This window comes from Saccopteryx leptura, chromosome 3, assembly GCF_036850995.1.
Source record: "Saccopteryx leptura isolate mSacLep1 chromosome 3, mSacLep1_pri_phased_curated, whole genome shotgun sequence".
Lineage (NCBI taxonomy): Eukaryota > Metazoa > Chordata > Mammalia > Chiroptera > Emballonuridae > Saccopteryx > Saccopteryx leptura.
This window is the reverse complement of record NC_089505.1, coordinates 289,218,368-289,245,171: the sequence shown is the minus strand read 5'-3', so window position 1 is coordinate 289,245,171 and position 26,804 is coordinate 289,218,368. Positions and strand designations below refer to the sequence as shown.

At 42.2% G+C, this 26,804-nt stretch overlaps 1 long non-coding RNA gene across 2 annotated transcripts; it reads right to left on the bottom strand.

Moving 5' to 3' along the window:
- Positions 1–10,497: 10,497 nt before the first annotated feature.
- On the bottom strand, positions 10,498–19,463 carry LOC136397967 (uncharacterized). 2 transcript variants are annotated; one of them, XR_010749952.1, is made up of 3 exons: positions 18,776–19,463; positions 14,690–14,834; positions 10,498–11,033 (listed from the first exon to the last, which is right to left on the bottom strand). It is a non-coding gene; the product is annotated as an uncharacterized lncRNA (long non-coding RNA). The 2 variants fall into 2 exon arrangements; XR_010749953.1 differs by lacking the exon at positions 10,498–11,033 and adding an exon at positions 14,522–14,601.
- Between the last annotated feature and the right edge of the window lie 7,341 nt (positions 19,464–26,804).

Here is a 26,804-nt window from a genome sequence, read left to right as displayed (position 1 = left end):
AGACAGAGAGAGAGAAGAGGGGAGGAGCTGGAAGCATCAACTCCCATATGTGCCTTGACCAGGCAAGCCCAGAGATTCGAACCGGCGACCTCAGCATTTCCAGGTCGACGCTTTATCAACTGCACCACCACAGGTCAGACAGGATTTGTACACTTTTAAGTATGTATGCTATGCTTCAATAATAAAGCTTATTTGAAAGAATAAAATCAATGTCTACTTCTGGCCACGATGAAGTAACAGGTTCTAGATTTATCCTCTGCCTTAATCATCTCAACAATATATATGAAACAAGATTGTTAAGACACTGGATAACAACAGACAATTCAGGACAGTGCCCCCTGAGGAAGGAAAATAAATTAGATGAATCCTACAAATGTCCTAGCTCATTGCCTGGAGGGAGTTTCCAGGTTACAGCACAGGGGGAGAGAGAGGGGGGGGCACTCTTGGACATCTACCAAAGAGTCTCCTTGAATTTTTGCCTGGGTAACAATCAGTACATATGTTTTCAGAAATGAATGCTGTTGGGAAAAGAAGCACTGTAGAGGAGGAAGAGATAGAACAGTCAGCAGAACTGACATAAACCTGGGAAGGACTGGTGTTCCCACTGGCCAGAGCAGAAAGACCTCCTAACACACTTGTATAGAATCGTCAAAAGGAAATTGCCTCAGCCCTGGCTGGCTGGCTCAGGGGATAGAGCATCGGCCCAGCATATGGACATCCCAGGTTTGATTCCTCATCAGGGCACACATGAGAAGCGACCATCTGCTTCTCTCCCCCTCCCTGTCCCCTTTCTCTCCCTCTTACTTTCTTGCAGCCAGTGGCTCAATTGATTCGAGCACCAGTCTCAGGCGCTGAGGATAGCTCAGTTGATTCGAGCATTGGCCCCAGACGGATTGCCGAGGGGATCTTGGTCAGAGCACATGTGTGAATCTGTCTCACTATCTCCCCTCTTCTCACTTAAAAAAAAAATTGTCTCAATAGCCAGACCAAGTTAGTCCCAATGTGAGAGTTGTTCTGGGACTCACCTAACAAAGCTTAAAAGCAAGCCTTGAAAGGATCAAAATGTTTTGTTTGTTGTTGTTTTTTTTGTATTTTTCTGAAGCTAGAAACGGGAGAGACAGTCAGACAGACTCCCGCATGCACCCGACCGGGATCCACCCGGCACGCTCACCAGGGGCGACGCTCTGCCCACCAGGGGGCGATGCTCTGCCCCTCTAGGGCGTCACTCTGCCGCGACCAGAGCCACTCTAGCACCTGGGGCAGAGGCCAAGGAGCCATCCCCAGCACCCGGGCCATCTTTGCTCCAATGGAGCCTTGGCTGCGGGAGGGGAAGAGAGAGACAGAGAGGAAGGAGGGGGGTTGTGGAGAAGCAAATGGGCGCTTCTCCTATGTGCCCTGGCCGGGAATCGAATCCGGGTCCCCCGCACGCCAGGCCGACGCTCTACCGCTGAGCCAACCGGCCAGGGCCTCAAAATGTTTTTAAAGTAATTTAACTGCATCCCTCAGTAAAATCTCCAAATATTTAAAAGTATAGAAAAAAATTCTAGTGCCCAATCACATAAAATCCAAATATCTGTCCTCCAATAAAAAACTACATGATGGCCTGACCTGTGGTGATGCAGTGGATAAAGCATCGACCTGGAACACTCTGAGGTCACCGGTTCAAAACCCTGCACTTGCCTGGTCAAGGCATGTATGGGAGTTGATGCTTCCTGCTCCTCCCCCCTCCTCTCTCCTCTCTATAATGAATAAAAAAACCCCACAAAAAAAAACAACTACTTGTCACTGACCGGGCAGTGGCGCAGTGGATGGAGCGTCAGACTGGGATGTAGAAGACCCAGGTTCAAGACCCAGAGGTCGCCAGCTTGAGCGTGGGTTCATCTGGTTTGAGCAAAAAGTTCACCAGCCTTGGACCTAAGGTCGCTGGCTTGAGCAAGGGGTCACTCCTCTGCTGTAGCCCCCTGGTCAAGGCACATATGAGAAAGCAATCAACGAACAACTAAGGTGCCTCAACGAAGAATTGATGCTTCTCATCTTTTTCCCTTTCTGTCTGTCCCTCTCTTTGACTCTCTCTGTCTCTGTCACAAAATAAATAAATAAATAAAATTAAAATGCTTTAAAAAACATGTCAAATATTTACAAATATAGAAAAAATAAATAAAAAACTACACGTTATTCAAAGAAGAAGAAAAATCAATCAATAGGGACAGATTCAGATATTATACAGCTAATGGTAGACAAGAACATTAAAGCAGACATTATAAATATATTCCATATGTTCAAAAAGGTAGAGAACAGCATGAGTATCATGAGAGTGAAACAGAAGATATAAAAGAGACCTAAATAAAAATTCCAGAGATAAAAAATATAGTGAATGGGATTATTGACCGTGAAAACAGCAATAGAAACAATCCAAAATAAAACACAGATAGGAAGACTGATTTAAAAAAGAAACAGCCCTGGCCGGTTGGCTCAGCGGTAGAGCGTCGTCCTAGCGTGCGGAGGACCCGGGTTCGATTCCCGGCCAGGGCACACAGGAGAAGCGCCCATTTGCTTCTCCACCCCTCCGCCGCGCTTTCCTCTCTGTCTCTCTCTTCCCCTCCCGCAGCCGAGGCTCCATTGGAGCAAAGATGGCCCGGGCGCTGGGCATGGCTCTGTGGCCTCTGCCTCAGGCGCTAGAGTGGCTCTGGTCGCAATATGGCGACGCCCAGGATGGGCAGAGCACCCCCCCCTGGGGGGCAGAGCACCGCCCCTGGTGGGCGTGCCGGGTGGATCCCGGTCGGGCGCATGCGGGAGTCTGTCTGACTGTCTCTCCCTGTTTCCAGCTTCAGAAAAATGAAAAAAAAAAAAAAAAAAAAAAAAAAAAGAAACAGAATATCCGTTAACTGATACAACCTTAAGCTTAACATATATGTACCTGAAGTCCCAGAAAGGGAGTGGGGTGGAGAAGAGGTTTGAAAAAAATATTTTAAAAAATAATGGCTAAAAAATTTCCAAATTTGATATAAACTAAAATCCATAATCAAAGAAGCTCAACCAACTTTGAGCATAGAAAACATAAAAAACCACCCACACCAAGGCACCTCATAGTCAAACTGCTGAAAAACCAACGATACAAAAAAAATGTTAAGAGCAGCCAAAAGGGAAAAACAGATAATGTACAGAAGAACAAAGATAAGAATGGTAGCAAAGATCTTGGACACAATGCAAACTGGAAATTAGTACAGAAACATCTTTAAAGCACTGAAAGGAAAACTGCCAACCAAGGACAAAATAGCTTTCAACAATGAAGGTGAAATAGGAACTTTTCAGAAATACGAAAGTGAAACTCCACTTCTGGGTATAATAGATTAAGACTCTGCTGCATTATTCTTGCCTGCAGAAAACAATGATAAAACCTGGGTTTATAAATACATTTTTTGGTTTTTTTTCCCTTAATTTTTATTTATTGATTTTAGAGAAAGAGGAAGGGAGAGAGAGAGAAAGAGAGACAGGAACATTGATCTGTTCCTGTATGTGCCTTGACCAGGGACTGAACCGGCAACCTCTGCACTTTGGAATGATGCTCTAAACAATGGAGCTATTCGTCCAAGGCAAAACCTGGGTTTAATACAAAAGGACTAAAAATACTAAAGAAAGAACAGAATCAGACAGTCTACCCACCTTTCTGACTGACCTTACTGAGTCGTGAATAGAGCCAAAAAAGCAGCCCAGTCAAAGCTGAGACCACAACCCGTGCAGGTAGTAGTACAGCGTGAACCAGAGCAGAGAGACTGAGTATACAAAGACGTTCTCATCTTTGAGACTTTTATCCCAGGGCTAAATGAATCGCATGCTGCACAAGGGCAGACAGGGGTTCACAAGGAAAAACACAGTTTTTCTGGTCTAGAAAACCAGAAAAAAAAATGAGGAAAAACACTGAAGACTGAAGGAAGTGGAACTTCAGAAAGAAAAGAACCAGAGACGAGATCTCTAAATTATGTTGACCCATATCTCTGATGCTTGAACCACTCATGCATGGAACAGGCTAAAGATAAGTGATGCAAACCCAGAATAAACACAAGAAACAAGATTTCCTATTTCAGCCTAGCCAAGAACATAACCTGCAAAACCAAATGATATAATACTCATTGGTGAAAAATAACCAGAGAAACAGAACCAACTCTGTGTGTGTGTGTGTGTGTGTGTGTGTGTGTGTGTGTGTGTGTGTGTGTGTGTGTGTGTTTGGAGGGGGGGGAGAGAGAGAGAGAGAGAGAGAGAGAGATTGATTGAGAGATTTAATTTAAGGAATTGATTTATGCAATTGTGGATGGAGGCTTGGTGAGCCCAAATTCTGCAGAGCAAGAGGGCAGGCTGGAGACCCAGGAAACGGCTGCAGTTTTAATCCAAAGGTAGTCTTCCGGCAGAATTTCTTCTTGCTCAAAAGAGGTCAGTCTTTGTTCTATTAAGGCCTTCAATTTATTGAATGAGATGCACCAACTTTAGAGTGGGTAATCTGCTTTAATCAGAGTCCACCAATTTAAATGTTAATTTTATCCAGAAAAACACCTTCACAGAAACATCCAGAATAATGTTTGGGAAACTAGACACTGTGACTCAGCCGAATTACCTGGCACACTACTGCTCTCAGGAGCACGCCCACTCCTTTCTTTGCTCTCAGGACTATCTACTACTAAACTGTAAGGGTTCCCAGGAGATTTGCAACCGAGGGAGCAATGGGCAGCAGCAGCTCATTTCAAGCTAACCCCCTGAACCTGTCTCCAAGGCTCCTTTTCTCTGACTTTCCAGTGAGCCAACAGCCCACCCAGGCTCATTTCTTTCCTACAACATTTCCAGAGAGCCAAAGCAGCCCTGCCTAGATTTTGTCTCCTGTTGCTTCTTTTATTCTAAGCCCTCCCTCGTTTTACAGTTCCCAGCTTTAATAAACATACTCTCAAAAACAAACAAACAAACAACCCCCCACAGAATTACCTGCAAATGAAGGGCCAAGAAAATAACACCTATTCTCTAGAGAAAAATCATTCAAGTACGACCCAGAGATGAACCAGATATTAGAACTAATAGACAAGGATTTTAAAGCAACTATTATAATTACCTAATATAAAGTAAAATAAAACTTGTTTACAATGCGTGCAATTTCAGCTGAGGCTGTAGAAAGCAATTCAGTGACTCTGGGTATGAAGTATCACAATTTGAAATTATCTATTGATTTGTTTGCTTTTTCGTTATGTGTTACCTCATTAGTGTGTGCACTCCATGAGGACAGGGATCTTATCTGACTTGTGTCACCAGAGTTCAGACCAATGCTAGGCACATAGATGGCACTCAATAAATAATTGTTAAGTTTGAATGAATAAACTCACTCTATATCAAATCCATGAAAGAGAGACCAGATGCAGCATTATTCATTCATCCAGTAAAATATAATTGACAATAGGCCTGAAAAAATCCCAATCAGCACATTTTTTACTCTGTGGGAAGGCGTGCTTCGGAAGCCACAAGTAGATCTGAGAGTTATTTGGTAAATACAGAGTTGGACTAAAGGGACTTGGAAAATCTTAAGAGATTGTATCTCTGAGCTGTGGCACCCTGATGAGTCATGCTTTCCTTGCCAAACAGGATCCTGCCTTGCCCAATGTTGCCAACTCTTTCCTGTCACCGTGGGAGTAACACTAACAGTGTGTCCTCTCTCATTCTCCCTTCTCAGTGCTCCCTATTGGTCACAAGGCTTTGGTCCTTTAGGCTTGAGATCATGTCAGTGTCCAGGATTACACAGTGTCCATTATTGGTTACATTTTTCCATTGTGGCTTCCCAATGAGATTTTAGCCACAATTTCACATACCCCGCTAAAGATGAACAATCCTAGACACCAAATCAAAACCTTCCACTATGTGTTTTGCAAAGGTGCTCAGTGTCACTGTGCCTCAGTTTCCCTATCTTTAGAAGATGAAATAGTGTTCCTTTTCCATGTATCCCACAGGGATGCTAAGCCAAAAAAACTGAAGACTATGAGTATGAGTAGCTTAGAAGTTGTGCTTTGATCCTGATAATTAAAATTCTATTCCAGATTTGCCACTGTGTTACATGGCATTGTCATTTTATGAGATACTTAGCCCAATGTTTTTTCCTTAATAAGCCTTCAGGGAATATTTATTTATTTATTTATTAGAATTTTTATTTATTGATTTCAGTGTGAAAGGAAGGGGGAGAGAGAGAAAGAGAGAGAGAAACATCAAGCTGTTCCTATATGTACCCTGACCGGGTATTGAATAGTAACCTCTGTGCTTCCAGATGATGCTCCAACCCAACCAAGCCATCCAGCCAGGGAACAAATATTTATTATTGATATGGCTCTCTGGCCATGAAATAAACTGACTTTCTCAAAGAGCATGCTTGAGAAGAAAGTGTTGGTTGCTTTTCGGGTAGCTATTGTGTTTTTTGTTTTGTTGAGTATAGTATATAAACTTGAGACCATGGTTTGAGTGGTTTGGGGAAAAAGAAATTTCAGAAGTTATGTAGTAGGAGGGGTGAAGAGAAAGGGCCTGGCAATATGGTATCAAGGGAGAAAACTTTTGGAGGAAGAACAGGTCTAGCTAGTAAAATGTATAGACCGAATTAAGTATTGCTTTGTGATGTGTGATGTAATCCTCTTTTCCATCTTCCCATGAAGCCCTCAGTAAAATCTCATTCGTCATAAATACTGTTGCACTTGAATGTATTGGGGGGATGCAAACAAACTGCTCAGTCTGGCCTTGATGGGTACAGAGAGTAAACCTAAAAGCCATTCATCTCCTGGTTATATTATCAATTTAAAAATAAGGGTGTGAATTATGTGACCATATGGGTTCTCCCAGCCTTAGTGGTCTATGATTCTACAGATGGAAGACAGAATATTGCCAGGGAATTCAGATGTAGTAGGTTGGGGTGGAGCTTGGGAATACCATTAAAATATTTTCTCTAGATGATTATGATGCACACCATCATGTTGGCATCATTTTATAAATACTCATAATATTCTATAGTCAAATGTTTAATCATCCACAGTAAGATCACCCTCTTCCCCAATTGCCAGCAATATTGCTGATAAAAGCAATTGAGATATGCTCAGAGAATGCAAACTCACATTAATATTGTTCTAAGTAAAACGTTTACAAAACTTTGTTGTATCTGTGGGGGAAAAAACAACAAATGATGCCACACTCAAAAGAATAAAGTTGATTCCGTACCTCATACCATATTAAAAAATTAATTCAAAAAAATAGATTATAGACCTAAATGTAGAAGCTAAAACCATAAAACTCTTAAAGACATCACAGGAGTAAATCTTCTTGACCTTGGATTAAGCAGTGCTTTTTTATTATTTATTTTTTTTTTTTAGTGAGAGAAAAAGAGAGAGGGATAGACAGGGACAGACAGACAGGAAGGGAGAGAGATAAGAAGCATCAACTCATAGTTGCAGCAACTTACTTATCCATTGATTGCTTTCTCATGTGTCTTGACTGGGGGCTCCAGCTAAGCCAGTGACCCCTTGCTCAAGCCAGCGACCTTAGTCTTCAAGCCAGCAACCTCCGGACTCAAGCCAGCAACCATGGGGTCATGTCTGTGATTCCATGCTCAAGCCAGGGACCCTGAGCGTAAGCTAGTGAGCCATGCTCAAGCCAGATGAGCCCACACTCAAGCTGGTAACCTCAGGGTTTTGACCCTGGGTCCTCAGTATCCCAGGCCAACACTCTATCTACTGCAGTACCACCTGGTCAGGCAGCAGTGCTTTTTTAGATATGATACCAAAGATACAAGTAAGAAAGAGGGAAAAAAGGTAAATTAGCCTGATCTGTGGTGGTGCAGTGGATAAAGCATCGACCTGGAATGCTGAGGTTGCTGGTTTAAAACACAGGGCTTTCCCAGTCAAGGTACATATGAGAAGCAACTACTATGACTTGATGCTTCCCATTCCTCCCCCTTCTCTCTCTCTCTCTCTCTCTCTCTTTCCCCTCTCTCTAAAATAAAATTAATAAACAGAATCTTAAAAAAAGGTAAATTGAATTCTGTCAAAATTTAAAACTTTTATGCTTCAATGGACATCATCAAGAAAATGAAAAGAAGGCCCTGGCCGGTTGGCTCAGCGGTAGAGCGTCGGCCTAGCGTGCGGAGGACCCGGGTTCGATTCCCGGCCAGGGCACACAGGAGAAGCGCCCATTTGCTTCTCCACCCCTCCGCCGCACTTTCCTCTCTGTCTCTCTCTTCCCCTCCCGCAGCCAAGGCTCCATTGGAGCAAAGATGGCCCGGGCGCTGGGGATGGCTCTGTGGCCTCTGCCCCAGGCGCTAGAGTGGCTCTGGTCGCAATATGGCGACGCCCCGGAGGGGCAGAGCATCGCCCCCTGGTGGGCAGAGCATCGCCCCTGGTGGGCGTGCCGGGTGGATCCCGGTCGGGCGCATGCGGGAGTCTGTCTGACTGTCTCTCCCCGTTTCCAGCTTCAGAAAAATGAAAAAAAAAAAAAAAAAAAAAAAAAAAAAAAAAAAAAAGAAAATTAAAAGAAACCTTACATAATGGGAGAAAATATTTGCAAAATTATATATTTGATAAGGAATTTGTACCTAGAATATATAAATAACTCTTACAAGTTAAAAAGACAACCCAATTCAAAACTGGGTAAAGGATTGGAATATACATTCCTCCAAAGAAGATACAAAAATGGTAATAAGGACATGTAAAGATGCTCAATATTATTAGTTATTAGGAAAATGCAAATTAAAACCACTAGGAAGGCCCTGGCTGGTTAGTCAGTGGTAGAGCGTTGGCCTGGCGTGTGGGAGTCCTGGGTTCGATTCCCGGCCAGGGCACACAGGAGAAGCACCCATCTGCTTCTCCACCCCTCCCCCTCTCCTTCCTCTTTGTCTCTCTCTTCCCCTCCCGCAGCCAAGGCTCCATTGGAGCAAAGTTGGCCCCGGCGCTGAGGATAGCTCCATGGCCTCTGCCTCAGGCGCTAGAACGGCTCTGGTTGCAACAGAGCAACGCCCCAGATGGGCAGAGCATCGCCCCCTGGTGGGCATGCTGGGTGGGTCCCGGTCGGGTGCATGCGGGAGTCTGTCTGACTGCCTCCCCGTTTCCAGCTTCAGAAAAATACAAAAAAACCCACAAACAAACAAAAAACAACAACACTAGGAGTCTGGCCGAATAGCTCAGTTGGTTAGAACATCATTCTGAAGCACAGAGATTGTCTGTCTTATCCCATGTCTGGGCACATATGCAAATAGGTTAATGTTCCTATTGCTTTATACCTTCCTCTCTCTCTAATCAATCAAATACACATTAAAAAAATCCATGAGGATAGTTAAAAATAAAAAAGACAAACAATAACATGTGTTGCTGAGAATGTGGAGAAACTAAAATCCTTAAACATTACTAGTAAGAATGTAAAATGGAGCCCTGGCCGGTTGGGTCAGTGGTAGAGTGTCGGCCTGGTGTGCAGGAGTCCCAGGTTCGATTCCCGGCCAGGGCACACAGGAGAAGCGCCCATCTGCTTCTCCACCCCTCCCCCTCTCCTTCCTTTCTGTCTCTCTCTTCCCCTCCTGCAGCCAAGGCTCCATTGGAGCAAAGTTGGCCCCGGCGCTGAGGATGGCTCCATGGTCTCTGCCTCAGGCGCTAGAATGGCTCTGGTTGCAACAGAGCAACGCCCCAGATGGGCAGAGCATCGCCCCCTGGTGGGCATGCCGGGTGGATCCCGGTTGAACGCATGCGGGAGTCTGTCTGACTGCTTCCTCGTTTCTAACTTCAGGAGAAAAAAAAAAAGAATGTAAAATGGCCTGACCTGCGGCGGTACAGTGATGAAAGTGTTGACCTGGAAACCTGAAGTCACCGATTTGAAAACCTGGGTTTGTCTGGTTAAAGCATATATGGGAGTTGATGCTTCCTGCTTCTCCTTCCTTCTCTCTCTCTTTCTTCTCTCTAAAATGAATAAGTAAAATCTTTTTTTTATAAATAAATTTTTATTAATTTTAATGGGGTGACATCAATAAATCAGGGTACATATATTCAAAGAAAACATGTCCAGGTTATCTTGTCATTCAATTATGTTGCATACCCATCACCCAAAGTCAGATTGTCCTCCGTCACCTTCTATCTAGTTTTCTTTGTGCCCCTCCCCCTCCCCCTTCCCCTCTCCCTCCTTCCCTCCCCCCCCATAACCACCACACTCTTGTCCATGTCTCTTAGTCTCGTTTTTCTGTCCCACCAATGTATGGAATCATGCAGTTCTTGTTTTTTTCTGATTTACTTATTTCACTCCGTATAATGTTATCAAGATCCCACCATTTTGTTGTAAATGATCCGATGTCATCATTTCTTATGGCTGAGTAGTATACCATAGTATATATGTGCCACATCTTCTTTATCCAGTCTCATATATATATATATATATATATATTTTTTTTTTTTTTTACAGTGATTAAAGCCTTTAAGCAAACTCTTGGCCAAAACAACAAGAATCCATAAAAGAGTAGTGTCCTTAACATGTTCACCAAGTCCAAGTTGGCACCAACACCATTCCAAATCCCTGCGAATGCAACCCAACCCCAGTTCAGCCCGTTAGGAGCTATCACAAGGAGCAGGAGTCCAGAAAAACTCCACATCCAGGAAAAGTCCACATGACACTGGAATTGTTGTCATAATTCTATACTTTGCAGCTCACATCCACGTCCCAATGACCACTGCTTCTAGCTGGTAATGATTCAGGTAGACTAGAAAAGCCATCTGCAGCATGTGTGGAGATGGAGCCTCTGTTCTCCTCTGCCTGGAGAGATGAGACCAGGGTGATTTTCCCTGGAGCTCTGCAACTGTGGCGTGGTAAAGAGAACCAGTCTCGGTGTGGCTTCTTCAGTGTTCCTTGGTTGAAGAGTCCTCTTAGTTTAGTCGAAAGTTTGTTTTTCCAGATGATAGTTCTTAAAATTAGTTTGTAATCCACTTTGGTTCTGGAAGGTGAGAGTTGGTACGTCCGCCTACTCCAGCGCCATCTTGTCTTCCAATAAGTAAAATCTTAAAAAAGATAAAAAAGGAAAGAGAGAGAGAAAGGGAAGGAAGAAAAAAAGAAAGAAAGAAAGAAAGAAAGAAAGAAAGAAAGAAAGAAAGAAAGGAAGGAAGGAAGGAAGGAAGGAAGGAAGGAAGGAAGGAAGAAAGAAAGAAAGAAAGAAAGAAAGAAAGAAAGAAAGAAAGAAGAAAGAAAGAAAGAAAGAAAGAGAAAGCTTGACTGTGGTGGCACAGTGGATAAAGCATCGACCTGGAACACTGAGGTCGTTGGTTCGAAACCCTGACTTCCCTGGTCAAGGCACATATGGGAGTTGATGTTTCCTGCTCCTCCCCCCTTCTCTCTCTCCTCTCTAAAATGAATAAATAAAATTTTTAAAAAAGAAATGAAAGAAAGAAAGGAGGGAGGGAGGGAAGAATAAAATGGTGTAGCTAGCTACTTTGGAAAATATCAATAGTTTGACAGTTCCTCAAAAGGTTAAACATAAAGTTAGCATATGGCTCAGCAATTCTATTCCTAGGCACGTACCCAAGAGAATTGAAATATATGTCCACACAAAAACTTGTACATAAGTGTTCAGAGCAGCATAATTTATAATAACAAAAAAGTAGAAACAACATAAATGTACACCATTGATGAATATATAAACAAAATGTGATATAGCTATAGCATGAAATATTATTCATCATAAAAGGGATGAAATACTAATTCATGCTACAACATGCAAAACCTCGAAAACATTAGGGTAAGTGAAACAAGCCTGTCCCAAAAGGCCACATATGGTATGCTTCCATTTGTATGAAATGTCCAGAATAGGCAAGCTCATAGAGGCAGAAAGTAGATTAGGAGTTAAAGGAAGATTAGTGCAATGGAGTTTGGGGAGTGATGGTAATGGATAGAGTTTTTCAGGGGGGGGGGATAAAAGTGTTCTAAAATAAGGTGATTATAATATTTGCACAATTCTGTGACTATACTAAAAACCATTAGATTGTATACTTTAATAAGTGAATTTTAGACATGTGAATTATTCTTCAATAAATAGCTACAAAAATAATGTATATACAATATGATCATACAAAATTTATTATATATAGAGCATTTTAGATTATACATTGTTCAACCAATAACACACACACTTGAATAAGTCAAGATTTCCTTTACAAGTGACAGAAATTCAGCTTAAACTGGTTTAAGAAAAGACTAGAATGTGCCCTGGCTGGATAGCTTCATTGGATAGAGCTTCATCTCAATATGCAGAGGTTGCCCGACTGGTCTCCAGTCTGGGCACATAGAGAAACAGACTGATGTTTCTTTCTCTCTCTCCTCCTTCCTGTCTCTCTATAAAATTAATCTATCAATCAATATAGAAAAAATAATAGAATGTATTGGCTAACATAGCCAAAACTACAAGGGGTTGTTGGTTTTAGGCATAGCTCAAATGAGGCTCAAATGATGTAATTCCAGAATCCCTTTCTTTCTGTTCCTCATTTCTGCTTTCCTCTGTATTGGTTTCATTCTCAAGCAGATTCTCCACAAGTGGTGACAAGATGGCCCCCAGTGTCTACAGGATTATAACCTTCCAATTTAGCAGGGAAAGAAAATGCCTTTCCCAACAAAAATCCAGGATTAGACTTTGACTGTCACGGCCAAGATCATGCGTGTGGCCAGGGATGTGTAATTGGCCTGGTTATGATAAGGAACAAAAAATAGTGAGTTACTGTTGATGCGATAAATTTCCAAATTAAGTGTTTTGGAAAAGAAAGATGAATACCTGGAACCAATATAAATTCACTTAGAACAAATGGATCAACCTCTTAATTTAAAAAAATAAATTGCAAAAGTGGCAGATAAGGATAATGCTTGAAATTTTGCATTTCTATTTTTACAAGGTACTAGACAAGTTTTTCATGTTATCCTTGTAAACAAAGACTGGATAACTGAGAAGGTGGAGTCATGGTTCACTGATCAGCCATTTCCAAAGAGGACTGACTGATGAGTCAACCTAGTGGATCTTGGTGGGCAAAAGAGATCTGCTCTTAGTTCTGACCTGGTTGACCTGTTTATTAACTTAGATATAGATACAGAAATCATACTTAGATGGAGCAAGTGTACAGGGCTAAGAGCAGTTAATATGCTGGTCTGGGCTGGCAGATGATCAGAAAACCACTGGCCATGTGGGAATCAATGGGGAAAGAGATGTGAAGTCCCATAATCAACACACCACAACTAGGGGAGCCCTTAGTTTCAGGCCTGCAAGCTTTAATATCAGTCAAGTTTGAGCAGTAACTAATCCCAAGGCAAAGTGAAGGGAGCTGGTGGGTATTGTGTGCCTACTAAGTGCTATCTATATACTACCTTGTACAATCCTCACAACAACCTGCCAAGTAGGTATTTCACTCCTACTTTACAGTAAAAAGGGAGGCTCATAGAAGTTAGTTATTGCCCCAAGGTCCCACATGCCTGAGTGTCAGGACCAGGATTCAGGATAGGCTGGCCTAGAGGCCTGAGGGACAGAGCTGGCATTGGGGAGAAGGCCAACCTCAGTTTCTTAGCAATGAGGTCAATGTCTGTACCCTCCAGAAGCAGTGCGCACCAACACCTGGGGACTATTTCATGTCTAGATCAAGAAAAGGGTGTGATAAGAGGACCTATGAGAGTTTCTTCACAGAAACACAGACCAAGAATTGGGTCTCCACATTGCCCAGCCCTGGTTTCTTCTGGGCTTGAGCCTAGGGGTAGAATTCTTCTCTATAGGAAGCTAGGTGGTATCATTATACTTTCCTCTGCTTTTCTCCTAAAGCAAACCCCAGAATTGCCCAGAGAAGAAAAATTTCCCTTGGCAGATGGTAGGAGATGGTGGTGTCCAGCTCATTCTTTCTACTCAGGGACAGATTCCAGAGCCATATCTATCTCCCAAAGCATGGAGGTGGTCTTCCAGCTTCCTTCAGAGCTAAAATTTCAGGCATGAGATTGCTGCTTGGATGACAAGGGCAATGCAAGGGCGGGAACCTAGGTGAGAGCAAGGGAGCAAGAAACCACCCACTGAGGAAGATGCTGGGCCAGGAGCAGGGCTGGGCTGGCCCAACTGGTTCAGCACAACCATGAAAGGGCAGGCAAGTCAGATCTGGCTCAGCAGTGGGGGCTGGGTGGGGACGTGGTGCTGACTCAGGGCCTGGCAAATCAGATGACAGCACAAGGACAGCTGTTGCCTGGGTGTTTTTAGAAAACTTCGGCTGCCAAAACCTCTTACGGGCTGTTTCTGCACCTACTCAGAAGCAGGCAGAGAAAATGAGGCATCTTTAAAACAAGCTCTAGGAGTGGGGAATTAATATTTGGCCATACTGTATTGATTTATGCCATAGTGTGTCTGGAAAAGAGGAGCAGAAATTAGTCAAAAGGCCTCTGAATCTCCTTTGAATCCTCTGAAAATCACAAATCTTTTCCTCTTAGGTCTTTTTAGGTACCTTGGGAAGGAATCCAGTGCAGAAGTGAAGAGAGTAGACATGGGAGCCAGGAGGGCCTGGAATCCAAACTAACCTTATCACTGATTACTTGTCTGACTTCCATCAAGTTTCCCAACTTAAAGGAAAACAAAACACATTTTTAATTATGGAAAATTTCAAATACATGCAAATTAGACACAATAGTATAGTAAATTTCCATATACCTGTTATCCAGCTTGTATAATTATCAACCCATGGACAATCTTGTTTCATGGACATCTTACTCATCTCCACTCCCTCCAATTATTTTAAAGGAAAGTCGAGGCATCATCTCATTCCATCACTCTTCTTTAAACTCTATTTCCTCACCTGAAAAATGGAGATTATAGTAGTTCTACCTCAAAATATTAATATGAGATCATGAATATAAAGGGTCAGCATAATGCAGAAACTCAGTAAATGACAACTTGTATTATTAGATAAAATATAAAAACAAGAAAAGTCTCTGCTACCCTCCCATCTCTCTGCCTGTGTTTTTTCCCCCTGGTGACCCTCCCATCTAGCATCTGAGGAATCTCTCCTGTCAGCACTAGGGATAGTGCTGGCATCATGACGGGGCTAGGATGACCGCCCAGCTCTCCAGGCCTCAGGACAGGCTGGGAGCACAGGATGCCTGAGTCCTAGCAAAGGGGTTACAGAGAGGTAGTGAAGACATGGGAAAAAGGGATCAAATGTACAGCAGTCTTGAGAGAGGGACTGGCAGATAGGGGTCAATATTGAGCAGAGGTGTGGCAGGTCCAAGTGGCAAGGTCAGCAGAAGATGGGAAAGAGAAAGCAAACATGGTGGGAATATCAGGCAAAGTGGGAGTTCTACCCTGGCAGTTCTACCAGGAACAAGTATGCCAGTCAGAGATCTTGACTACAACACAAACTGACTTTTGCAAATAGAAGCAGAAAATAAATTTGTGGAAAGGCTATTGGGAAGCTCCCATAATTACTGGGAAGACTGGAAAACCAGGCTAAGGATTTGGGATGCATAGACAGGCCATAGATGCAGTCTGCTGAGGCCAGACAATGAGTCCATCACTGTCCTCCCTACAAACCACAGAGATTATGCAGCCTGAAGCACAACTGTGGCCAGCACTGGACCTGGAATACCATCCGCTCTGGGGATTATATTATTAAATAGAATACATTCTAGCCTGGCCTGTGGTGGCACAGTGTATAGTGTGTTGACCTGGAATGCTGAGGTCACCAGTTCAAAACTCTGGGTTTGCCCAGTCAAGGCACATATAACAAGCTATCAGTGAACAACTATGTTGAAGCAACAATGAGTTGATACTTCTTGTTCCTCCTCCTCTTTTCTCTGTGAAATCAATAAAAAAGATCTTTATATATATAATATGTGCTATTATGTTATATTATACACAGGTGCCCTGAAAACCAAGTGCTGCTGCTGTACCCTACTGCCTTCTCAGTACAGGCCCACGGTGCCTCCTCCTTTGTGTCCTTAGCTCCTGAATCAAGGTTTTGAGCTGGTGCATCAGAACTGTAGAGCTCAGCTCATGTCCTCACAGCCTGGATGTGTGTTTAGGGGTACAATGGGAGATGGGTACTGAAGAGGGGAATATAGTGCGAGCAGGGCTCTGCATACTGAAAACTCATGGTGGAGAGTTTCCTCATCAAAGGAAGGGGATTCAATCCTGGGCAGCCAAAGATCTGGAAAATGTCCATTACCCAAGGAAGTGAGTGAATATGAGGGAGGGGTGGGAAGACAGGCACTGGAACAGGAACAAGGCAAAGAAACAGGATCTTCATTTGACTGTCAGGGACACCGATGCCCTGAGGCAGGACAAAAGGTAGTGGAACCCCGATGCACAAGCTACATGGGCAAGGGCCTAGCTTCCTCTTGAGAGTATTTTGGACAATATAGATTGACTGTGCTCAGGTATTATCTTGGCAGTGTCTAACTCAATTGGTATGTAGCATGAAGGCTTTTGATACCCTGAGCTTCTACCCTCCCTTTGGCTCCAGGAAAGAGGTGGGGCAGCCTGTAAATAACTGGGTGCTTAGTCTAAAGAGTTGGAACCAGACAGGGTTGGGCAAGGGCTGACAGGTGACAGACGAGAACTGAGCACCAAGCTTTGTGCACAGACAATTCCATGAAGTCTGAGCTTCCATGATCAAATCAATGCGATCAAAACAAATCTGTCACAGATTCTAAAATTTACATAACTATTGTTACATTATGTGATAATTAGGCATAAAAGCAAATGGCTAGAATCTGTATTCTTATTAAACCAAATCAAATATTTAGTTTTTTTTCTCACTTTGCTATTATTCTGACATCTATAAGGAGTATCAATATCAATTTCCTCTATCTCCAGGTACTACTGTATTTAATTCATTCCTTCCTTTTGTTTTGTTTAAAAATTTAAATCTGGGAAGCAGAGAGAGCACTGAGTTAATCATCCTAGCTTCTTAACATGCTAACCACTGACATTTTAATCTGTGCAAAGTCCTGCTTATTTTATCTCATTTCATGTTTTTCCCTCGTTCCTTTCTCATTGCTCTCCCTTTCCATAGGTTCCTGCTCTAATGTACTTGGTGTATATTATTAAATATAGATGAAACCTCATAGAGTACAGTTTTGTATGTTTTTAATTAACATGAACGGCATTGTATTATAAATCATTTTGTTTCCTTTATTTCAGTTCTCCGTGTTGCTGTATGTATAGCTTGTTACTGGTATTTTACAGTACTTTATAGCATGTGGGTAGGCCATAGACAGGTATGCTCTAGGCTCAATTCTCTGTACAACAGAGAATTTTTTTACGTGGTAGATGGCTTACCCAGACCTCCTCAAGTCTAATCTCCAGAAATTTAGTTCTGATTCTGAACTCATTAGACCAATTTCTTACCTCTAAATGGCCTGTACTGATCATCAGAATTTGGCCTGTTTCTGTAAGGAACTAGGAAGACATTGTTCTCTGCTTTGCTTGTTTGCTAATTTATTAGAAAACCAAAGTGATAATAGCCTTGACTTGGGTTTGAGTTGCCCTATTAGCCAATTTTCAAACCCAAGCCAATGCTTTGAAATCTGGACAAAGTCAATATGCACCCACTACATTTTATTTACTTATTCTCCTAGTAACAGATGCTTAGGTTGATTTCAACATCTAGCTGCCATTATCAAAACCATCAGGAACCTATGAGAATTTTTCTTGGACACACCCAGAAGTGATATTGTTGGGTCACAAACATGCATATCATTTATTAAATATTGGCTGATTGCTTTGTAAAATGGCTGGACCAGATTGCATTCCCACCAGCTATGCATGACAGTCTTGTCTCTCTACATCCTCACCAACACTTGGTATATACATCTTGTAATTTTTGGCATTCTGATGGGCAAAAAATATTATTGCACTGTTGTTTTAATTTGAATTTCTCTTATTATAAGTGAATTTGAACATTTCTTCATATATTTTTCTTATACTGTGAATTGCCGTTCCTTTCTTTTATTTTAAATTTGTATACATCACATGTAATTTTTATTATAATTTATTTAAAGCTTTAGTATCTTAAAGAATGGTTATAATGTAAGCTTGATCTGAAAGGTGGTTTGTTTTCAATCAGGTATTAAATCACCTCAGTCTTAGGGAGTATCCCAATTGGCCCTTATTTCTATAACCTACTAGTGCAGGGGTCGGGAACCTTTTTGGCTGAGAGAGCCATGAACGCCACATATTTTATTTTATTTTATTTTATTAATTATTATTATTATTTTTTGTATTTTTCTGAAGTTGGAAACGGGGAGGCAGACTCCCACATGCACCCAACAGGGATCTACCCAGCATGCCCACCAGGGGGCGATGCTCTGCCCATCTGGGGCGTTGCTCTGTTGAATCCAGAGCCATTCTAGCACGTGAGTCAGAGGCCATAGAGCCATCCTCAGCGCCCTGGCCAACTTTGCTCCAATGGAGCCTTGGCTGTGGGAGGGGAAGAGAGAGTCAGAGAGGAAGGAGAGGGGGAGGGGTGGAGAAGCAGATGGGTGCTTCTGCTGTGTGCCCTGGCTGGGAATCAAACGCCAGGCCGATGCTCTACCACTGAGCCAACCGGCCAGGGCCAACACCACATATTTTAAAATGTTTTTCCGTGAGAGCCATACAATATGTTTAACACTAAATACAAGTAAATGTGTGCATTTTATGTAAGACCAACACTTTTAAAGTACATTAAGTCTCTGAATTCTTTTTAATAATGTTGTTATGCTGTTGCTAACCAATGATGAATAAAGTACTTCTTACCATTAATGCGACTTCTGGTGCTGCATGGTTTTGCTGATGGTTTTGTAGTCTGGTCGATACGTGGTGAGGTTAAGCTTCATGCAGGCATTGAGATTTCCATCCATTAAACGTGATTGTAGGTTGGCCTTAACGTTTTTTAGACATGAGAAAGACTGCTCACATGCATACTCAGAGCCAAACATTGTCAGTACAGCAATACTCACACACTGCAGTTGTGGTATGTGACGAGAAGCTTGTTCCAAGTTTTGACAATCAGGTAGTCTGCGGGTTGAAGTTTTTTCATTTCTCCCCACTTGTGTTTGCTTGCCAACTCTGCTTGCTGTTGTGCAAGTCTTTCCAAATCTTCATTCAGTGACTTGAACTTATTCACCCACATGTCTGAGGCCTGCAGGTCAGCAGCTTGTAGCTCAAAATCTCTGACGGAGACACCGGGATGTAACTCAGGTTGGTGCTGTCCACTGCACACTCGAGTGGATGGGTGATAAACTTAAAAAGACAAGTGTGCTCTCAAAATTCTCCAAAGCACGCTTTGAATGACTGCAGGAGATTAGATGTGAAGCCTGCTAGCTGCTGGAGATCAAGATGTTGAGCTGGGTCAGTTGCTGTGCATGCATCTTTAAACTCTCCCAGTTTTTCAAAGTGTAGTAAACGACCTGTTTCAATGTTGGAGATGAAGAGTTCCAGCTTGTTTTCAAATGCAAATACTGCTTGTTGAAGGGATAAGACTGTATTTCCAATGCTTTGCATTTTCACATTGAGCTGGTTCAGATGTTCGGTCACATCCACGAGATAGTAGAACTTCAGGAGCCACTCAGTGTTAGCTAACTCAGGATGCTTGATGTTTTTCATTTCAAGAAAAGTCCTGATTTCGCTCAGACAAGCCGTGAAATGGCTGAGCACCTTCCCTCTTGACAACCAACGTACATTGCTGTGCAGAAGCAGACCAGGATAATTATTCTCAACTTCATCCAGCAGTGTTTTAAACTGGCGATCATTTAAAGCTCGGGCAACAATAAAGTTGATCACCCGAATAACCAGCTACATCACCTCACCAAGCTGCTCGCCATACATCTGAGCACAAAGCGCCTCCTGATGTAGGATGCAGTGAAAACTTAAGATGGGTCTCTTTTCATGTTCACAGAGAAGCACTACGAATCCTCTATTTTCCCCCACCATGCACAGAGCACCATCATACACACTGAAATAAGTTTATCCATCGGTAGATTTTTTTTTTTTTCATTTTTCTAAAGCTGGAAAAAGGGAGAGACTGTCAGACAGATTCCCGCATGCGCCTGACCGGGATCCACCTGGCACACCCACCATGGGGCTACGCTCTGCCCACCAGGGGGCGATGCTCTGCCCATCCTGGGCGTCGCCATGTTGGCCATGTTGCGACCAGAGCCACTCTAGCGCCTGAGGCAGAGGCCACAGAGCCATCCCCAGTGCCCTGGCCATCTTTGCTCCAATGGAGCCTTGGCTGCGGGAGGGGAAGAGAGAGACAGAGAGGAAAGCGTGGCGGAGGGGTGGAGAAGCAAATGGGCGCTTCTCCTGTGTGCCCTGGCCGGGAATCGAACCCGGGTCCTCCGCATGCTAGGCCGACGCTCTACCGCTGAGCCAACCGGCCAGGGCTCCATCGGTAGATTTTTTTCTTTAGTTAACTCAGTGAAAGACTTGAATAAATCCTCCCCTCTTGTTGTCTCTTTCATAGGCAAAACAGCAAGACTCTCCTCATGTAGTATGTCACCGACAGCATACCTTGCAATCATGCTGAACTGGGATAAATGGCTTATGTCTATTGACTCATCCAAAGCAAGAGAAAAGAATGGTGCTGCACTTATGTCCTTCACTTGTGTTGCCTCAATTTGATTTGCCATCATGATGGTATGATCGTGAACAGTTCTTGCCGACAGAGGCATGTCTTTTATTCATTTGATTATCTTGTCTTTATCCGAAAAGTCGTCAAAAAGTTCATTGGCAACATCAAGCATGAATGTTTTGGCATACTCCTCATCTGTGAATGGCTTTCCGTTTCTCACAATTGCTAAAGCACCAGCAAAGCTAGCCAAATTCCAGTCACCTTGTTGGGTCCAAACATGCACAGTAGCTCTTGACATGTTTTCTTCCTGCTGTCCCCTGCTGGATATTTCCATGCAAATGTAGTATGGCGTGTGCCGAAGTGCAGCTTTATATTTGACTATTTCATTGATGCAATCTTATCATTGCATATTAGACACACTGCAGAAACTGCTCTCTCCACAAAGGCGAATTCCTCTGTCTATTCCTGCTGAAAAGTACGATACTCAGCTTTTTTTCTTTTAGCCATCTTCCTTGTCAAAAGAATGTCTGCAATTAGCTAGCTGACTACTTGATTAAAAGGAGGGAAGTTTGGCCCTGGCCGGTTGGCTCAGGGGTAGAGCGTCGGCCTGGTGTGCGGAGGACCCGGGTTCGATTCCCGGCCAGGGCACATAGGAGAAGTGCCCATTTGCTTCTCCACACCCCCCCCTCCTTCCTCTCTGTCTCTCTCTTCCCCTCCTGCAGCCAAGGCTCCATTGGAGCAAAGATGGCCCGGGCGCTGGGGATGGCTCCTTGGCCTCTGCCCCAGGCGCTGGAGTGGCTCTGGTCGCCGCAGAGCGACGCCCCGGAGGGGCAAAGCATCGCCCCCTGGTGGGCAGAGCGTCACCCCCTGGTGGGCATGCCGGGTGGACCCCGGTCGGGCGCATGCGGGAGTCTGTCTGACTGTCTCTCCCCGTTTCCAGCTTCAGAAAAAAAAAAAAAAAGAAGGGAAGTTTACTTCCTGACCTCACAATGACCTGTGTACATTATGCATTATCCAATAAAAATGTGGTGTTGTCCCAGAGGACAGCTGTGATTGGCTCCAGCCACCTGCAACCATGAACATGAGCGGTAGGAAATGAATGGATTGTAATACATGAGAATGGTTTACATTTTTAACATTATTTTTTATTAAAGATTTGTCTGTGAGCCAGATGCAGCCATCAAAAGAGCCACATCTGGCTTGTGAGCCATAGGTTCCTGACCCCTGTACTACCGTTAGCCTGATCTGGGCATTTCTACAGGGTTATGTCCTCCACTTTAGCACAGTGAACAATTATGAGTGCTACATTCCAAGAGGGTCATATGCAAACCAGAATGGAGGTGCTGATAGTTATCTGTGAGTTGTCTTATATGAAGAGAGTTAACTTAGAGCAGTTCAGAGGAAAACACTAATGCTATCTTCAAATAGTTGAAGAGCTATCATGTGAATGTGGGTAAAGGTTTATTCTGTTACTTCAAAGGACAGAATTAAAGCAAATGGGTGATGTTTTCAGGGAAGCACAATTACATTCAGTGTGTGAACATTGCTCTGTCAGAAATATTGAGTCCTGCAGTCAGTCTCTTCGTCATCAGCAAGTTCACACAGAGGCTGGACAGGCCATTGGTTGGTCAGAGTATTTCTGCATGGAGCAGAAAGTTAGTTTAGATGGCTTCCAAGACTTCTTCTAATGCAGGTGTATCAATCTAATTAATATTTCTTAAGCCCCTGTTACATACAAGACACTAGGCTTGATATTATAAGAGATACAACAGCACTTCCTTAGATGGTTTACATTTTATAGGGGGAGGAGAATCAATGTTTAAGATACTGCTAGTCCCACTGCCAGGTTCTTTGCGTGAAATATTTTAATTTTCACAATAGCTTGCTTTGCCAGCTACTGATCAAACCTCACTCTCCAGATGAAGAAACTGAAGTTTGAATGATTAGTAATTGTCTAAGATGATCAGTTAAAATGAGATAGAACAGGGGTTTAAGATAGAAAAGGAATTCAACTATGACTTCATTATATCATGTCATGAGTCTATGAATTTATAAGTCATAATGTAGCTTCATATTTCTTGGCTTCACACAGGGTTAAAGCATTTTCCTCTTCGCATTGTCTTTTTTTTTTTGAGAGGTGGGGAGGCAAAAACAGACACTTGCATACACCTCGACTGGGATCCACCTGGCAAGCCCCCTACTGGGCGATCCTCTGCTCATCTGGGGCCACTGCTTCGTTGCTCAGCAATATAGCTATTTTAGTGCCTTAGTCAAGGCCATGGAGCCATCCTTAGTGCCTAAGGCCAACCTGTTTGAACCATTCGAGCCATTGCTGTGGGAGGGGAAGGGGGGTGGCGGAGAAGCAGATGGTCACTTCTTCTATGTGCCTTGACTGGGAATCAAACTCAGGACTTCTGCATGCCAGGCTGATACTCTACTGCTGAGCCAACCGGCTAGGGCTTGTCATTGTCTTTTTAAGTCTGATGGGTCTTTCTCTAGGTCTTGACACTTGGCACTTGAGGATACAGTTTTCTAGAGCAATAGCTAACACTGAATTGATTTCTGTACCATTTGGGTTCTAAGTCTCCCCCTGAGAAGCTCTTTCCTCACCTTGTCAGTACTCCCCTGATCCTTAAGTGGAAAAAGTTTTCTCAGTTCTGTGGTAGTAATAACATTTCTGAACATTAACTAATGGCAAAAGACTGTCTCATTTGATCTTCGCTCAACCCTATGGTGATTTCTACATTAGCCCTGGCTGGGTAGCTTAGTTAGAGTGTTGTCCTGATATGCCAAGGTTGCAGGTTCAATCCTCGGTTAGAGTATATAGAAGAATCAACCAATGAATGCATAAATAAGTGGAACAACAAATTGATATTTCTCTCTGTCAGCCTCTCTCACCCCTTCTCTCTCTCTCAAATTAATAAATAAATTTAATTTTTTTCCCTATCTTGTTTTCACCTTATGGAATAGAAACAGATTTAGAGAGATTAGGTAACTTACTCAAGGTCTCCTGTTTAACAGGTGACAGATATAGAACCCTAGGTTTAGCCAACTCAAGGCCCATGTTTTTAACCACTGTACTGTACCAACTGCTCCAACATAGATGAGTTGAGATTCATATGACAGAGTTGATGATGTGAAGTTTTTAGTGTGTGTGGGAGGTTTTATTTTCTTTAGCCATTGAATTTTTTTCTTTTGGTCTCATTACTGCTTTTGATGATACCATTGAATATTTACAACACAAGTCAGTTCCAATTCATGCTTCTCCCAGTTTTAATCTTCCATTTCTCTTTCTTTTGACCTATTCCAGTTCATAGCTCAACTTCTTTTGGTACCATTTTTCTTCCAGGATGGCTTATTGCTTGATCATAAATGTTCTCACTTATAATTTTTCTGCTTTCTTTTCCTTATGACACAATTCATCACTCTTACCACTTAATAAAAATAGTAATCACTATGTTTGCATAGTCTTATGCTACATGAAGCACATTAATTTGCATTATCTTGTTTAATTTTTGAATCAATCTTATGAAGTAAGATTTCACAGAAATAAAACTTTATCTTGTAGTTAGGTGAGTTCTTCATATATTTCCTAAAATGAATAAACAAACAAACAAACAAATAAATAAAACATTGCTCTAAAAGTTTTATCTTTCCATCATTTTTGAATTTTCATTTTTTCCCCATTTGGAACATTTCTACAAATTAGTATATAGTTCTCCAGGAAACAAAAATCAAATCTCTGAGTTTCATGTCCCTTTTCCTTTAACAAACATATTTTGATTTTCTAATATATTCAAGGCACTGTGCAAAGTGATATAAACTTTGCCCTCAAGGAGATTCCAATTTGAGAAAATAAAATATGTACATAAGTATCTTTCATAAAATGTAGTCAATGTGTTATAAGGTATGTCTAAATAAAGAAGACTATCCACATGGTTATTCACTAAAATGCTAATAATGGTTATCTCCAGGAGTAGAAGAATTTTCTTTTTTCAAATTATTTTTTTATTTAAATATAGTTGGTATACAATCTTATATTGATTATATTAGTTTCAGGTGTACAATATAGTTTTGACATTTTTATACCTACAATGTGATCACCCAACTAATTCTAGTAATCATCTGTCCCTGTGTAAACTTTTCATGATATTACTGACTGTATTCCCCTTCCCCTTTTCCTCCATGCCTACCCCCTCCCTTCCAGGACCCATTCCTTTGGGGGGTAGAAGTTTTAATAGTTAAAAATTTTTGTTTTGCTTATTGGTAGGTTTTAAGTATCTAAAAATAAATATGTATTACTTGTGAAATAGAAGGGGGAAACATAACTGATTTTTATAAGTGCTACGGGAATTCAAAGGAGAAACAAATTTCTTCTCTCAAGAGTATTGGGGAAGCCAGGATATGGTGAGGACCTTCAAACTGAAGGCTTAAGAGATGGAGCTGGGGTGAGGAGAGAATGTATTTTGCAGAGCAAGAACCACATTAAACTAAGCATGAAATAAAGAAGATACATAGTAACCATGGGAAACTATTCCTCTTGTGTGTGGAAGCTAGGATAGGAAATAAAGCTCATCATTGACTAAGGCCAGGAGCCCCTTAAAGGCCTACTGAGGAGGCCAGTTCTGAGAAGACTAGAACAAACATATCCAGTGCGCTGGGGAATGCTCAGGGGGCAATATTCTCTAATGGGAGGTAGGACTAAATCAAGATATGTAGGCAGAGCAGAATATTGGCAGTCTATGGTGATAAGAAAAGTTGCAGCCTCTGGGCAACCAGTAGTGACTATCTCATGGAAGTACCTGGGAAGAGACTGGGAATATGGACACAGCAAATAGACAGTATATAAAGAGGCAAAGTCCCTGAGACTGGTGGGGTAGGTTTTAAAGCAAGTTGATAACAAAGCAGTGGGGCTACCATCCAAGGGAAGACTCCATTCTTAAGAAGAACAGAGAGTGCAAGAGGCGGAGGAGATTAAAGAGGAAGAAATCAGGTATAGCAACTAGAAAATATACATAGGAAGAGGGATAAAGATGATCCTGAATCAATCAATACCTTTTGAGGCAGAGATTTCTTATAAAGCGGCTCCTGGGAGTTGAAGCTGAAGACGGGAACTATGAGCTGGCCAGCTGCATGTTTTCTAGAAAAATATAGAAATAACACATTAATTAATAGTATAAACATATAAATATACCAACTTTCTTCCTTGGCTTTGCAAATATTTGGACTAGATTTTTACAGAGCAATTTCAAAAAAGGTACAAACTCTATGCTAGTACTAAGTTGTCATTTTCTTTCACTTAGTTTTAACCTTTATCCAATGTTATTTTACAACCCTAGGTTTGTCTTTTAGGCCTACATAACCTCCATTTTATTCGTTTTTTTCTAGATTTAGGGATCTCCCATGTTTGATCACTCCAGCTGCCTTTGGTTGTAGATATGCCTCACTCCAGCAAAACCTTTAATTAACTTTAGGGAGGCCAAAAATTAAGTACTGGCTGAGCCTCCCAAGTCTCACTTGCATGCTGTATGATATCGTGCGAAGGTTTTTCTTTTTCCCCTTTCCCATATAGTGTTGGTTTTGCCACTAACTGTGATTTCTGGCAAGTCCCCAACCTCTCTAAGCCTTAGACTCCTCTGTAAATTATGTGCATGAGTTGAATTATCATTTAAAAGATATGACAGCTCTAAAATTCTAAGATCCTGACCCAATAATAAATAAGATTTGTTAGTAAGTGTAATTAATTCTTTTTTCCAAGTCTGTCAGTTTCAGCTGAAAACAACTAATATAAAGGATAATTCTTTTCTTTTTAGGTTTTCATTTTTAGCTTCGCATTATCCCCCAAATCTAGGCCGTGTACATTTAAAAACCATAACAATTCTAAAATGCTTTACCACACTGAGCTTTGAGTTAATAGGACTTATTTTGAAAATAAAGAATCACCTGCCCAAGCAGTGGTGCAGTGGATAGAGTGTCTACCTGGAATGCTGATGACCCAGGTTCAAAACCCTGAGAGTAACCCCTTGAATGTGGGAACATAGACATGACACCATGGTGGCTGGCTTGAGCAAGGGGTCAATGGCTCTGCTGGAGACACCCCCCCCTCCACATATTACAAAGCAATCAATGAACAACTAAATGCTGCAACTACGAGTTGATGCTTCTCATCTTTCTTCCTTCTTGTCTCTCTCTGTAAAAAGAAAAATGAAAAGA